Raw genomic sequence first — 17090 nt, 5'->3', positions numbered from 1 at the left:
AATTTGAAAATATTATTGAAATTGAAAGGGCACATATAGCCTTGAGACGCCGGCCTCCACCAAATTGGAAGCCAAGGTCTATATTGATAAAATGTCTTTGTTATCAAGACAGAGAGAAAATATCGGCTCTTGTAGCACAAGGTGCCAAAGAAAGACAAAGTGCACTGGAAATTCATGGAACTAAGATATTTTTCAATCCTGATATGTCTGGAATTGTTGAAGAGATGGTGAAGCATGCTTTATGGGAAAAAGACTACCGATTTGTTTTGTGCCATCCTGCCACTTGAAGTTTTACTTGCAATGAGAACAGAATAAGTTCATTATAGATCATGACCATGCAGAAGAATTTGATGAAACACTGCCAGCTAATCAGCAAGAGGGAGTTTGAAATTGCTTTGATTAATTGAAAATTTTTTAAAAATTTACTCTTTGCATATGCGAGATTGATATATGGTAAACATCCAGGGGGTTTAGTGGAGATATGGACTGACTACTATCGATTCGTGTATTTGTGGCAGATGTCACAACCCGTAAAATTGATGGGGTTATGTGCATTATTTAAACAACATTAATGGGGTGGGGTTTGTTATTTTCTTTTTTGAATATTATAAATATAAATTGACTATGTATAACTCCTTTCTCTTTTTCTTACCCGTATTGCCAAAGAGGATGTCCCTTAATATGATAGTCAATAAATAACTGAATTATTGAGGAGGTGTGAGGAGAAGGGGAAATAACCCTAGATTTGGACTAAATTAAACATCAATGAGCCTAGCAGATGATGCCCATACGCCATTATGTTGAAGTGTTAGGAATAATGAGACTACACCCGAAGTTGTCAGCCAGAGAAAGGTAGAAGCATTTATTGATGTGCTGTCAGGCTTGATAGAGACACACAACATGTGACCTGACGTCATAACATCTGAAGTGCGAAAGACCTCGTGACACAGCTACATTGAGTAGGCCAAGGCTTCTCAGTCAAATGGCTGTAATGGCTAATTGCCAGTAGATAGGAGGCTGTTGTGTCTAGCCATCACAAGATGGGGGCTGTTAGCGCTGGTTCTGCCCACTCCCTCCAAGCGTAAGGTATACAGCTCCCCCCAGAACCAGCGGTAAGCGACCAACTAGCTCAGCGGTCCTGAACTAATAAGGACGTTCCGCACAAACTATGCAACGAGATTGAAACTGACTTGCCGTGTATGGCACCATGCCGAAGCATCGTGTATGAAGGCTGTTGGGGGAGGAAATGACATTTACCAAACATATTTACAGTGCTCAATCAATTGGAAAGCCGAAAAACAATAGATGACAATATGAATAAATTACAGTAAGGATCATGTGAGAGATTTAACCTCTGCTAAAGGCAATCACAGGCAGTTGCAAAAAGTCAAGAGTTGATTACAGTTAAGGCACATGAGAAATCCAGAACAGTATCAAACATTTGAGACTCAATACCGAAACTGAAAGTCCATACTGTAGGCAGGTTGATGGTAATTGTGAGAGTCTATAGTGCTAATCCCAAAGCCTGGTAGGAAAGAGTTAACTTTAGAAAGCCAAGTAGCAGGTAAAGTCTGCAATGACACACAGGAGCTGGTAGGTAGCACTCTCCAGATACTGTCCATTGCTGCCTAAAGTCTGCTGGCTGGCCGCCTCGCCAGTGGGCAGTGCTGTGCTGAGCGGGAGACTGAAACCTGCTGTAATCTGTTTTGTCGGCAGTCAATGGTCTCAGAATCATCGTCGACAGGAGGCATTTTTTAAAATGTTTTAGTTCTCAGGTTTATATCTGGGTCTCAAATTCTTCCATTTGGCGGGGGGAGGGGAGAGTGGCTGGTTGCTCTCCAGGTCGTGTGCTCTTCCCTTGGAGGAGTAACCGGTTGTCACATTGTGAGGGGGTTTTCCCCCCCACCCCCCCAGTGACAGCTCCCAAAGTTTGAAGAGGCAAGTTTGAAAAGTCTGTGCTGTCGGCTGCAGACAACTTGCTGATATGTGACCACTACAGCTAACTGGAGTTCGGGGGGGCGGCTTGTAAACATTTTGGAAAACTGATGCTCCAAAGCTATGCTATGTCGAGCAAATACACGCAGCCTTTTGATGTATGCAGACAGTTTAAAATGCTACAGATACACATTTCCTGACGTTGCGGCTAGTTATCCCAATGTGCTGCTCAGTTCGTGAGGCACAAAAGCAACAGTTTAGGACTACTCCGGGTCACCAAAGTGGTGAGTAAGTTGTAAAACTATTTTTCAAACTTGTGGCAACTTTAGAGTTTTTCCAAACAGTTATCTTCTACAATGCTGCACCCCTTGCTGTACGTTCAGTCAGACCGTGAAGGGAAAAGTGACTGGCCTCCTGGAAATTAATTTGATGACCTTTGATGTTACGCTGATTGATTTGTAGTCCATCGTAGCTACGGTTGACTGGAGGGAGTGCCCTATTAAGATCAGCTGGGTTAGGCAGTCCGTTGTTTGTTGTTGGCTCGTTAGCTCATTGCTGTTTCTACAAGCAAGCTGCTTGTTGCAGAAGCTTGCAGTGTTGCTGCAAGGAAATTAATTTGAGCTTGGGCTTGCAGAGTGTCTGTTGTAGGGTCTAGCTAGACCTGTCGGGGTCACCAATGTGACGGATGATGCTTGTGCTCACACGTCATCATGTTGAAGTGTTAGGAATAACAAAGTTGTCAGCCAGAGAAAAGTAGAAGCATTTATAGACCCGCTGTAAGGCTTAATATAGACACACAACATGTGACCTGGCATGACATCTGAAGTGCGAACGAGCTCGACATAGCTATGTTGAGTAGGCCAAGGCTTCTCAGTAGACCTGCGGGTTCTGCTGAATCGCTATTCCTCGTGACTATAATGGCTAATTGCCAGTAGATTGGAGGTCTAGCCATCACAAAACGGGGGCTATTTGCGGTGGTTCTGCCCACTCCTTCCAAGTATACCGCTACAATGAGTCTTTATGTTAGTGGGATAAATGGAGCTGTGAAGAGGAAAAGAATACTGACATATTAAAAGTAGGAAAGAGAATATCGGAAAATTTATAGAAAATGGGAATCGAGATTAACATCTGGTGAGAGGGAAGCATCTTTGTTGAAACAATTAATATCTGGAATAAGGTAAACGATGAGATTGGTATGAGAGTGGTTGTCCCTGCCTAAAATGACTTTGATACAAAATCTACTTATTCCATTTTCAATGGATCATCAATTTTTAAACATTTGGTCTTGGAAGGGAATTAGATTTATAGAGGATTGTTATGCAGGAAGAAATTTAATATCATTTGAACAATTAAAAAATAAATATGGGATTGTGGCTGATAAACTAACCGCTAGACCGAAAGAAACACGCTGAGACTGCAGAATTCTGAAGTAACTACTTTACACTCATAAAAAGGCCTGCCTGGTCCCAGAGCCCTCAGCACCCCAGTGGGGCAGAGGTGATGTCAACTTCTGGGCTGCAGCTTTCCCCTGCTCTGACCGTCTTTGTGGCTGCCACTGGCAGTGGAGGTTCCTGCAATTGCTGGCACCCACTTTGCTCGTCGTGTGGATGAGCTGCTACATGGCCCCTCCATCGAACCAGAATGGGAAGCACGTGACCCGTAACGTCCATTTTGATTGGTCGGCCTTTTCTCCTAGCAGATGGTGTAACAATGTTCAGGTGTGCTGGTTTGAGATGGTTGATGGTCGATGTCTCCTCCCAGCCTCCAATGTCCAAAACACAGGTTGTTCCATGTGTCGCACTACCCTGAAGGGTCCCTTCTATAGACATTGTAGAGGTGTTCTGTGTGCTCCTCTGTAGACAAACGTATATTCACTCTGCCGCAGGGCGTCGGGTTCAAAAGAGAGTGCTGCTCTGTGGTGGGACAGTGGAACTGGAGCCAGTGACCCCAGCTTCTCCCGGAGTTTGGCCAGCATCACTGTCGGTGTGTCTTCTTGGCGGCAGAGTGCGGGTATGAACTTGCCAGGCAAGGTGAGCGATGAACTATATACCAACTTGGCCAATGACACTGTCAAGTCTTCTTTGGGCGCTGTGCAGATGCCCATTACACCCAGGGGAGCTCATTTACCCATCCTGGTCCTTGGAATCGTGCCATCAGGGCCAATTTTAGTTGTCTGTGGAATTGCTCCACCAGGCCGTTTGATTGGGGTTGTACGCAGTTGTTCGGTATAGTTGGGTTCCTAGGACCTGTGCCTTTGCGGACCACAGGGTTGAGGTGAACTGCGTGCCCTTGTCTGAAATGATGTGAACAGGGAGGCCGAACCTCACCACCCAGGTTGTGATCAGGGTCTGTTGATCAGGATCACCTCACCACCCAGGTTGTGATCAGGGTCTGTTGATCAGGATCACCTCACCACCCAGGTTGTGATCAGGGTCTGTTGATCAGGATCACCTCACCACCCAGGTACTTTGCCTCATCTTGAAACAGGTAGTGGGCCAATTATGTTCTTGTGCACATGCTCAAACCTTTTGTGCATTGACCGGAAGGGTTGCAGGGGTGCCTTCATGTGCCTCTGAACCTTGGAGGATTGGCAAAATATATATGTCCTGACCCAGAGCAGGCCATGTCACATGAACTGCTCCACAATTAGCTGGGAGGTCACCCGGAAGGAAGGGTGGGCCAAACCGTGTAAGGTGTCAATGGGCCATGGCTGCCCTGTGGAGGTATTGCAGAGGAGTTTGCTACAGCTGGGCCCAGTGGGTATGTCCTTGAGATGGAGGCCGATGAGCACGGTTCAGTATGCTGGTATTTCGATGTCCTCTTCCTGTGCTTTTGCTAGTGCTGCGTAATCCACTCCTGGAGCCGGGGCTTGCACCAACTGTATGGATGTTCTTGACAGTGCATCTACCACCATGTTGGATCGTGGTGGTGAAGTCAGACACTGTTTGTGGGCTGACCAACGGTCAGACACTTTGGTGAACGCAAAGGTGAAGAGCTTGTGATCTGTGAAAATCGTGAACTCTCTCCCTTCGAGGAAATATCTGAAGTGCTGAACGGCCTGGTACAGGGCTAGTAGCTCCCTGTCGAACGCGCTTACTTGACCTCTGGGGGTCGTAGGTGTGACTGAAGTAGGTGAGTGGCTTCTATTGTCCTTCTATTAATTGCTTGAGTACGCCGCCAACTGCTGCTTTGGAGGCATTCGCAGTGAGGGCCGTGGGGACGTCCATTCGGGGTTGAACTAGGAGTGTGGCATTGGCTAGCGCGTCCTTGGCCTGGTCAAACACTGCCATTGCCTCTTTTGTCCAGGTAACTTATTTGGCTTTGCCGGCCAACAAACCAAAAAGTAGGCACATAATTCGAGTCGCTGAGGGAATGAACTGGTGGTGGTAGTTCACCCTCCCAACAAATTCTTGAAGACCGTGGACCTTTTTGGGTCTGGAGAATTGTTGAATGAACTCCACTTTCCCCTGCAGTTGGACAGCTCCATGACAGACGATCCAGTATCCCAAGAAGTCGATGATGGATAGGCTGAACTGGCACTTGGCAAGGTTGACCGCCAGACCATAGTTGCTGAGTCAGCGGCAGAGGATGCACAGATGGTCAGATGCTCCTGGAAAGAGTGGCTGGCTACCAGGATATAGTCCAGATGGATGAAAAGAATGTCCAAGTCACATCCCACAGCATCCAAGAGGTGCTGGAAGGTCTGTGCTGTGTTTTTAAGGCCGAATGGCAGCCTCAGGAATTCAAACAGGCTGAATGGGGTTATGATGACTATCTTCGGGATGGACTGGGACCTAGTGATACCCATACACTGTCTAACTTGGAAAAGATACGTGCCCTATACTGCTTGGCTCTGAACTCTTGGATGTGTGGGACTGAGTATCAGAGACAGTTGATTCATTCAACCTCCTGTAGTCGCCATATAGCCTCCACCCTCTGGCAGATTTGGGCACCATATGGAGTAGGGAGGCCCATGGCCTGTCCGAGCGCCATACTATCCCCATCTGCTCCATCTTGTTAAACTCCTCTCTCGCAAGCTGGAGCTCCTGAGTAACTACTTCACTGGTTTCAAATTATGAGCAGATAAAGGGCTGCCCGGTCCCAGAGTCCTCAGCGCCCTAGCGGAGCGGACGTCAACTTGCGGGCTGCAGCTTTGCCTCGCTCTGAGCATCTCCATAGCTGCCGCTGGCTGCGTACTTACCTGTGGTTGCTGGGTGCTGGTCGTGCGGGTGAGCTGCTACATGATTACAAAGTAATACACTTTTTTGCTATTATCAATTAAGGTTTTATCTAAGAGATAAACTAGGTCCAATAATGTTATTACAAAAACGTGATTCGCAAAAATGCTGATTCGCAATAGACACAAAGAAATTTAGCCATGTACGCTTTATTGCAGAAGCATACATAGATCTAGACAGCGATAGAGATGGATTTAAATGTTAACATTGATGAACAAAATTGGTCAGAGTTATTTCAAGATAGTATGACAAACATTTTAAGTGTTAGACATAGATTAGTTCAATATAATTTTCTACATCAATTATATCTCACACCACAGAAGTAAAATAGACTGAAATAAGACTTATCAGACCAGTGTTTTAGATGTGGCCAGGAGATAGGTACTTTTTCTTTTACATTATACTTGGTCCTGCTCCAAAGTGAGACCCTTTTGATAAACTTGGCAATCTTTTGAGAACAGGTTACAGGAATTAAATTTCCACAGAACCCAGGCTATTTTTATTAGGTAATATTGAAGTGATAAGACCAAAATTAAAATTATGTATATATCAAAAAGAATTTGTGAAAATGTATAGCATCACATGGAAATTGGACACCCATTTGGTATGAAGCAATGGAATGCAGAAATGCATAGCCACATTCCTCGAGAAAATTACATAATTGAGAAATAAATATGATTATTTTTTTAAATTTGGCGCCCGTACTTACAAACTGTGGGAATTAATTTAAAGATGTTTTCCCTAAACTTCTAAACCTCGTTAACCTCCTTGGAAGTATTAAAAAATGCAAATAGTCAGAACTGTGCAGTGAGTGTCCTCTGGCAACCAGGTTTCTATTCTTGTTTTTCTTATTTCTCCTTAATCTCTTTTTCTCTTTTTTCTTCTTTCTTTTCCTGGGGTTCTGTTAAATGGGGGAGAGGGTTGGGGTTTGAAACCATCATGTATAATAGACTTGATATTAATACTTGATTATTGATTTTTACATTTAGTTAAGATTAAGATTACATGTATGAAAATTTTTAAATAATTTTTTTTAAAAAGCAGCATTTTTGGTTTGATTTGGACATTGTTTGGCACAAATGCGAGCAAAGGGCCTTTTTCTGTGCTGTACCAACTGTTCCAACTGATAACAAGGATTTTACTGCATGAGTTGTCCTCAAACTCAAACTGTTGGTGACAAGTCAAATTTCACATCGCTAACATTTCAGTAGCTTAAATTATTCCTCTCTGCTATTGATAAGCTGTAACCAGCACAAGAATGAAAAACGTTTGGAAGGTTTTATTGGTGATTTGTGTTGGAAATGATCCATTGGGCATAAACAGCAACATGGTTGGACTGAACCTCTGCTTCTGTCCTACATATCATTTATAGCTTTTAATGTAATCTTCAGTAGTGAAAGGATGTCTTCACAATTCAACTCTTACTCTAGATCTTTCACTTGACAGCCATTCAATAAAAAACAGGATTTACTTGCCACAGATCATGCAAACAGGTTGAAACATTGGATGTGTTTTTGGAGAGAGATGATTTAAGGGGATGTGAACGAGAAGCTTCATAAATTCATAGAAATTTACAGCACAGGAAAGAAGTCTTGTCCTATGATATCCATGCCATCAATCTTATCTTGGAGAGGATGGATTATTTTGTTTCTTAACTATGTGCACTGTTTGCAGTTTTGTAATATTCCTGGATGAACCATTGTGAGATGCTGAACATGACATCCAAAGTGAGGGAACATATCAGAGCAACTTGTGATCATACTGGATATCTCGTCTGTATCTTCAGTACTGTGTTCAGGTCTTGTTGCTGAGAAATATTCAGCATGTATGCCCAAAGATGAACAGATGAGTTTTTAAAAGCAGGTTATCTACAGGTGTACAGATTAGGGAAATGTGAAAAGAAAGTTTAGATTTTTTCATCAAATTAAATCGTCTACGTAGAACTGGAAAGTGCAGTGAAAAACTAATTAAAATATAAATTGAGAAATAGGAGGAACTGTTTAATGAAGGGCAAATCAGTGTGCATCTTTGACTGGGCTGTATGTGAAAATATAAATGTGAAACAATTTAAGAAACACCAAGTAATCGGAGGATATTTCAGGATTTTTCATGTGAATGCAGTAAAAGGGAGTCAACGACTATCTTTATTTGTCGTAGTATCGAGTGCTGCTAGAGGTTTTCTGAAAAATAGCTTGAGTATTAAGTGATGGAGTTCAGTAATATTGGTTATTTGGATCCTGAAATCCCTTCTCAAGGCTGTGACTCAACAAAAAACTATTGGGGATAACAGAAGCCCAGGGTGACTTGAATTGGCAAGAAGATCAAATGTGATTTGAAAAGGTGAGATTGTGTTTGATTGGTCATTTAAACCTGTGCAGGTTTGGGCATAATTCTGCAGATAATGGAAAGTGATCTGAGTGAAACCATTGAGAGCAGTGCAGATAAACCATAAGAAAGTGGAACAGAAATAGGCTATTCAGCCCATCGAGTCTGCCCCACCATTTAATCATAAGATGATCCATTTTCCCATTCAGCCCGACAATCCAGCCTTATCCCCATAACCTTTAATGTCTTGGTTCATCAAGACCTATCAATCTCTGCTTTAAATACACCAATTGCTTGGCCTCCTCAACTGCCAGTGGCAAAGATTCCACAGGCCACCACCCTCTGGCGAAAGAAATTCCTCCGAATCTGTTCTAAGTTCAATCCCAAAGTTGTGCCTTCTTTTGTCCTCGACTCTTTCACTCTGGGGAACAACCTTTCTATGTCTATTCTGTCAATGCCTTTCAATTTTTGAAATGTTTCAATGAGATCACCCCTCATTCTCCATCTTGGCGCCTCACAGTTCGGGGGGAAAGCAACCTCCTTTGAAGAAGACCGCAGAGCCCACCTCACTGACAAAAGACAAAGGAGGAAACACCCAACCCCAACCAAACAATTTTTCCTTGCAACCTCTGCAACCGTGCCTGCCTGTCCTGCATCGGACTTGTCAGTCACCAACGAGCCTGCAGCAGACGTGGACATAACCCTCCATAAATCTTCGTCCGCGAAGCCAAGCCAAAGAAGAAAGAAAGAAGACCAAGAGCTGTCAGACATTCCTCATATGATAACCTTTTCATTCCTGAATGAACCTTGGAAACATCCTCTGAACTACCTCTATCCAAGGCAATCAAGAGTAAATCTATCATCACCAGCTCTCGCAATAGTGAGAAGAGGTGCCAAATGAGTGTTAAATTTTGAATAATGACTATGGGGTTTTTGTAGAATCATAGAAAAGGAGGATCCCAATTGCTTTGTGGTCTCTATGCTAGTTGGATAAAAGAGCTAGTAACCTAATCCCTTATCACAGCTTCAGGTTAGTTGTCTTATAGATTACAGCTCTTCAATTACCTGTCCAGCCACTATTTTAAAGGTGTATTTATGTTTCTACTACTTTTCAGCAGAATTCCAAACCCTTTGAAGTGGAAAGATTGCCCCATTTCTCCCCTCATTCTTCATTAGTCACTTTAAAGCTATCCCCTAGAAAATGACCCCTCTACTTGTAGAAATAAATCTTTTATTTGCCCTATGTTTATGTTTACACACAGGAATTAAAATGCCTATTCGTATCTGTAATACTGAATGTTCAATCTTTTCCATTTCCAGCAAGTTCTTGTTCTTCATTTCTCAGTTCATTTTTAACCACTCAGTTGACTTGTCCAGATGGTTTTTAGAATCTCTGAATGTTCACGCCAGGATGTTAAACAAGAAAATGTACAGATGCTAGGTTCGAATGAAATACACATAAGTGCTGGAGAAAGTCAGCAGGTCATGCAGCATCCATAGGAAGTGAAAATTAACTCAAGTTTTGGCCTAAGCCCTTTGTGGGGAAAACAGGTTGATGCTGAATAAAATGGTTGGGAGAAGTGGAGTGAAGGAGGAAGTGTGGGAGGGGAGAGCACAGGTTAAGATGAAAGGTAATGGGTGGATATGTGGGAGGGTAGAAGCAGAGAAGTGATTCTCAGATAGAGGAAGGAAGGGAAGATGGTGGGGAGCTGGAGGAAAGGAGATGGAAGGATAGGGAAAGAGAGAGATGAGCTGTTAATAGAAATTGGAGAAGTTGAGATTGATGCCATCTGGTTGGAGACAGCCGAGATGGAAAATAAGGTGTTGTTCCTTCAATTTGGAGGAGATTTTGGGGGGGGGGGGGTCCGCAGAGAGAGTGGACACTTTTTACTTCCTGTGGATCTTGTGTATATGTTGCATTTTGCCAGTACTTTTGTGTACACTCTCCAGGGTGCCCATGTTCTGCCACATGGCATCGTTACCTGCTTTGTTGCAGAAATTTTCCAATTTCATCTCCACGTATTATTTTAGATTAAATTATATTTGCCCTATTTCTGTCCAACTAACCACCCCAGCTATATCCTCGAACAGTCTAAAGTTTTCCTTCTCACTGTCACCCACATGGCCAGTATTTTTATTGCAAATGTGGCTTCTTGACTGTAGAATGAATCAGCTTGAATCCTAATTCTTGCTCGGTTTGAGTCTGAGAACGATGGATGGAGATGTGGTTTTCGTAAATATAATATCAACAGTTTGTGGAAGAATAGTAACTGGGATATTATGCATGTGTTGGTGAAAAGCAACTTTTGTTCATTTTTATAAAGTGCTTGGATGTCTCCACAACATCATGGGCAGATGTCGTTTTTTTTTATTGATAAATGGCAAAACCCTGCTTGCCACACCATTGAACCATATCCTTTCCTTGCTGTCTCTCCCACTGTTTCCCATACTCACTTGGTACAATCTCTCCCCTGTCCTCTCCGCACCCTCCCCTGCCCCCTCCCCCACCCCCTCCCCCCGCTCCTCTCTTTCTCCCCCGAAAACATGGTTACCTGTGTGGAAAGAGGATTGTTTAGAGTATCATTTCAGGTATTGAATGTGCATATTACTCAAATCGTTCACTGGAAATTATGGTTAAATAATTATATCCAATGCAGTCAAATCTGTACTTTATTATGCAGCTATTGGCAAAATGCAGATTTCACTTAAATTCTTAATGGGATGACAATATGGAGCAAGTTATTTGTAAGCTCTCTCGAAATTTTCCTGAAATACTTACACTGTTATCTAATTAGAATTCTCAAATCTATTTTGTCTTCACCTTCCATGGTACATACCAACATGAACAATCAAACTTCTTGTACCTATTGTGAATTCTCCCCTCCCCCTGCCCCGCACCCCACATATTTCAAGTCTCTACCCCTGCCTGCAGTGCTCCATTGTTTTCTGACAGTAATGAGCTGTCAATGTGCATTCATTTCAACAAGATGTTAAAATGTTTCTGTCGATTCTAGGACTGCTGAAGTTTTTTAGTGGGGAGAGAATTTGTGAGTGAGGTTCATGATCCCAAAAGAGTGCCAGCTATGAAAATATTTCAAATTTAAATGGTGTTTAGAATGTATTGATGAGGTGCATTAAAATATGATGGATATCTCGTACACAAGAAGTGGATCCCACTTAAAATGAATGAAACTTGATGGATCTGTGGGCCAGTATTACAGCCGTCTTCTCTTCACATTGTGTTTCTTCCCCTCCCCCAGAAGTCTGAGAGACTCTGAATAATTAACAACACAAGCATATTTTGATAATACTGTATTAGAATAGATTTTTTTTATCCTGAACTGCAGTACTTGACAAAATATTGGTGCATGTGGGAGAGATTTGTCTATTCCTAGATTCCAGCCCCATTACGTTCATTAACAACTTTGCCAACGTGGCAGTGACACAAAAGCTTGGAGTAGCCAGTGGGATCCAACAGCTCTCACACTGAGCTACCAAACAAAGCAGCACTGGTGTGACTCTGTTTATCCAGGCTTGAATCCTGGGGATGGCCCAAGAGTGACTAGGCACATCACTGAGTTCAGACAGTGCTGGAATTAGGCTTGGTCACACCAGCCCCCAGTTGTATTTTTAGAAGGATCTGAATCTCCTTATGTGTATCACCATACTCTATATTGTGGCCACTAATTATTACTGTGTAAACTGCAGAGCCCCAGATGTGATTGTTCCTCAACCACAACTTCTCTGGAAGAGAATATTCAAGCATGCTCAGTCCTGGCATCATTAGTTTTGATTTCTCCTATTAATAGAGGAACCAATGCCCCTCATTATCTCACTTTGTTTTGAACAAATTTACCCTATAATCAGCTTCAGAGCAAGCTAAGATTTGAGCTTGGGTGTGGCACTGCACAAGTGAACGTCATTCCTATAATTCCCAAAAAGATAATTCTTTTCATCAAAAACTTGAAAAAGTCCAACCAAAGGAAGGGTGCCATTAAGATGAAAAGGGTGCAGAAAAGCTTCACAAGAATGCTACTGAAACTATCAGGCTTGAATTATTATTTGTCGGGGGACTATCCTCTTTGGAAGCTGAGGGATGACAGTATAATCATGAAAATCATGGAATACGGAAGTCCAAAACTAAAGAGCATAGGTGTAAGGAGATTTAAAAGTGAGCTGAAAGACACTTTTTTCCCCCTCACAGGGGGCTAGTGACCGTGGAATTAACTGCCACTTGACGTGGTAGAGGCAGCGGTTCAATTACAACTTTAAAAAAAAATTTTGTCTGCTTCATGGTTAGATTAGGAAAGGTTTAGAGGGATACAAGCCAAATGGGATTAGTTTAGGCAGACAATGTGAAGGTTCCGTTTTTGTGCTGTAAAGCACAATGACAAAAACAAGACTGTTCCTGCATCAACACTCAGATCTTCAATAGTGCTATTTAATGATTAATGAGAGTTTGTCATATCCATAAGTACAATGTGCAGATGTACCAAAATTCTTGCTGCAGCCACACGGGAACATATGATATACCAACTGCAATAGTATACATTAAATGACCACTGTATGCTAAGTTGGAAAAAAATAATAAACACAAAAGGACAGATAGTTAAATATTCACAATTGTAGCCAATGCAAGAAATGATAGGAGATGTTTCAATAGTGCAGACAGATCTTTTGGTGGTCCCAGACTAGCTTCTGTCTAGTTTATCTCTCTTCCTGTAAATTTTTTCTCCTTCATGATTATCCAGTTCTCTTTTGAAAGTTCCAACTGCATGATGTAAGCATTCTCTTCACTCACTTCCACACTGCTCCCACCCCAGGTTCTTGTATCTTTCTCTTAAAAAAAAATAATTTCTCTAATAATGGACTTCTTTATTTTTTTTAAAATGCCTTCATAATGAGTTAATTGTCTGGCTCACCATGTACATTTGGGCATTTCCATGGGACCATGTCAGGATTCCCTATTTTGTCAGCATACTTGCTGATAAACTTCTTTCACAACATTTCCAAGATCTATGTGGATTTGAATACTGTTCAGTTCAAGAGTGAATAGTCTGGCACAGATCTACAAATCCCATAGAGTGTTTGCCTTTGAATTGTGTAATCTGTTTGCTCCACTTGAATAAACTGTCCACTAACCCTTGTAGCATTATTATTTGGCATTGCTGGATCATAAAACCTACTTACACTCCCTGTGAATGAAGCAGTCTTGAAGTTAAATGCAGCAGGCTTTATTTACCACCAACTTCCTTTTGTCGTTAAAACAGTGTAAGGCACTTATGTGGAAGCGAAGATGGGGCAGTGACATTATAGTGAGAGGCAAAATGCAACAGTGGAAAAAAAAATTATATTCCTCTTTCTCTCAACATCTCTAGTATGCCATTGTTGTAGAAGCACATGTGTGAATGAGTGTCATGTTGCCAGCTGTGCAATGTTTCAAAGGTACAGCTACGTAATAAATGTATTCCATTGAAAAAAAAAACATATAATTTAAGAAATAACATCACAGTATTCGAACAAATTTGGGAACCGTACATGGAACACAACAAAGAGGCCCTACCCTGGACCTCCACCCCCTGAAATGATAGAATGAGAAGAAGACGAAATGAACTGACCCAGTGTGTAAAAGTAGATGACACAATTTTCTTGTTTATTTTCATTGTGTGATAACATTGTTTAATGGGTTTAATGTATTGTATATGTTGAATGTTTAGTGGGAGGGGGTGGGAAGGAGGGAGGGGGAAAAAGGGGAGAAAATTACACTGTGTATATTCAAGAGGGAAATGTTTGTGTGTATTTTGGTCAATATGGTTCATAGTATAAAAAATAAAAAATTTTGAAAAAAAATTTTACATTGGCTGTAAAAATGTTGGGATGTCTTTGAGTGACCAGAAGTACTAAAGTTTTGGGAAGTTTTTTTTCTGCCAGGCATCAAAATATCCTGCTACTGATAGAGCAGAGTCAGAAACTGAGTTTTCCAGGCTTGGAAAGATATTAGGAAGTTGATAGTTTTGCCATCATGCCCTAGATTTGGACACAAAGTTGATAAAGATTGGTGAGACAGGAGTGATGGTGGGAGTGCAGTGGCCTGACTGTGTCGTATAAATTTGAGAGAACAGCCAAACAAAGGAGAATTCAAAAGATACAGTGAGAATTTTGGATAAAGATTTAACATTTGAAGAGGTATATTTAGAAATGTGCACCTGGAGCTTACAACCAGAAAGAAGGTATAAACTCTATAAACTTATACAGGTTTTAAAAAAACTCAAGATTATGTTGAACCTCTATAAAAACACTGGTTTAGCTGGAACTGGAGTACTGATTCCATTTTTGCTCATCAGCCGGTGATGGAAGTGGTCCTTGATGGTGCTAGGAGTGGCATTTATTTGTCAATAAACTACTTTTGGATGCCCTCTTGGTTTGAGATGATGAGTTTATTGTAATATTCGTAAGAACATGGTTGACATAGTGATTAGTGCAATGCCTTTACAGTGCCAGTGATCGGGACCAGGGATCAAATCCCAGGCTATCTATAAAGAGTTTGTACGTTCTCCCTGTGTGTGCGTGAGTTTTCCCCAGGGGCTCCGGTTTCCTCCCACCTTTGGGATGGGTTGTAGGTAATTGGGTGGCAGGGGCTAGTGGGCTGAAATGGCCTGTTACCATTGCTGTAAGTCTAAATTTAAAAATTATTTTCTTTAAAATTTAAATTAAAAAAATTAATTTAATTTAACATAAAATTTACAATATACAGATGCACAAGAACTCTTACCTGCTGTCTCCAAACGGGTACACAACATACATCAACGACAATAGAATAAATTAAATTACTACAATATGCCAGGACAGAAATAAAGATAATAAATATGAAAGGATAGATAAATAAATATTCTCAATTGTAGTTTATGCAACAAGAAAAGATGGTTAAATAGAGCCAATAGATCTTTTGAAGGTCCTGGAGTTCGTTATGGTTTGGGTAGTGCAGGGAGGCTAAAGAGCTTGATAGCAATTGGGGGAAGGACTGCTCGAACTTAGAGGTGCTGGTCTTTCAGGCTTGTAAGCCTTCTGTAGACCTTCCCCCCACATTCTCTACAAATTTACACTGGATTTACCCATTTCTGAAGGAAGATCTTGGACCTGAAATGTTAATTCTGTTTCTCTTTCCACCGCCTGATTTTACTATTCGCAGAACTTTCTGTTCTTATTTTACGCTTCCAGTATTCCGCTTGTGGAAAGTTTGAGATTAAATGTTGAAAACAATGAGGGGATCATGCAGAGAAGCCATTTCCAAATGATTAAGTGGAAGTGCATTGAGTGCATTGCTTTAATGTGATTCTGACAGAATCGTGAGGGATAAATATGTTAATAGCAAATGGTTGACACCTGGAATTGCTGCCTGCCTGGATGTTGGAAGTTGATTCTGTCTGGGATTTTAAGAAAGAGAATAGGATAATATTTTTCAAGATAATTCATGACAACCGGCAAAGCCCAGAGTAGGACGAGCTATATATGCTGACAAAGGACTGAGTGGCTGGCTCCAGTACTGTATAATGATTGGATGGGGAGGAAGTCTGAAATGTTTGAGTAGTTTCCCATTGTTTCCATTATTTTAACAATCCTGACTGATGCCAGTTCTCAGTAAATCTTGGCTGGTTTTGCAAGTTGAAAGCTGCTGTGCCAAGACCCATCAATGTGGCCTACCATCCCATTTCATCTTGTGTAAAATTGCTCATGTACATCAGATGGATGATACATTTGTAGCCTGGACTCAGCCAACAATGAACCAAATATCTAGAGAAAGAACTATCTGTAATTCAGGAAGCCATTTGTTTTGCAAAGGATGGAAGAAAGTTGCATGCACCAGAATTCACCTCAGGCCGTCCCCTCCACCTCCACAAGAAGAGTGCCCATCTAACTGAGGCTGAGTGGCTCCTGTACTGGTGCTCCCATTTCTATTGACGTTTGCTGTTTCTTAATATTGACATCTTCTCAATATAGAATTGATAAAATATTTAAAAATTAATCATTTGCTAAATTGGGAATAGAAGGCAGCTTGTGACAAATGTATATGACCATCACCACCCATTTACGCTAATCACCTTTTCTTTATACTTCCCGCATTCTGATCAACTCTTCCTCCACCCCAGATTCTACCATTCAGGTCAATTTATAGCAGCTAATTAACTTGCCAACATGCATGTGTTTGGAACATGAGAGAAAACCAGAGCACCCAGAGGAACCCCACACGGTCATAGGAAAAAGTGCAGTCACCCCACCACCTGAGGGCAGGATTGGACGTGACTCTGTTCTCTGAAGCAATGGCTCCACTGTGCCATTGATGTTATTTTCTGTACATTTTCTTTCCTCACGGAGGTATCTGTTCGCCCCTCAAGTCTATGCTGTCTTTTAAAACAATCCCCATTCCATGCCTTGTGACTATCAACTCTCCCAACTGATTCTCCAACCACCCACTGAAATTGAGGCAAATTTACTGTCACCATTTAACCAAGAATGTTTGAGGAGAAAAATGAAAACAAATATGTGTATTTGTAGGGGAGAATGCTGCGAGATATAGGTAGGAAGATGTTTAGG

General features: G+C 41.7%; 1 protein-coding gene across 31 annotated transcripts in view; it reads left to right on the top strand.

Moving 5' to 3' along the window:
• LOC138758949 (transcriptional repressor p66-alpha-like) overlaps positions 1–17090 on the top strand; it is a 125258-nt gene that overhangs the window by 73756 nt on the left and 34412 nt on the right. The window contains exons 1-2 of one of the 31 annotated variants that reach the window (XM_069928622.1): positions 3838–3965; positions 4775–5067. The exons of the other annotated variants lie outside the window; for them this stretch is intronic. The gene's annotated coding sequence lies outside the window, so the exon portion shown is untranslated. Of the gene's footprint in view, positions 1–3837; positions 3966–4774; positions 5068–17090 lie in introns of those variants that run through there. 31 annotated transcript variants of the gene reach the window in all.

This window comes from Narcine bancroftii, chromosome 3, assembly GCF_036971445.1.
Source record: "Narcine bancroftii isolate sNarBan1 chromosome 3, sNarBan1.hap1, whole genome shotgun sequence".
NCBI lineage: Eukaryota > Metazoa > Chordata > Chondrichthyes > Torpediniformes > Narcinidae > Narcine > Narcine bancroftii.
Note: the sequence above shows the minus strand (reverse complement) of the source record. Positions and strands in the feature narration are given on the sequence as shown.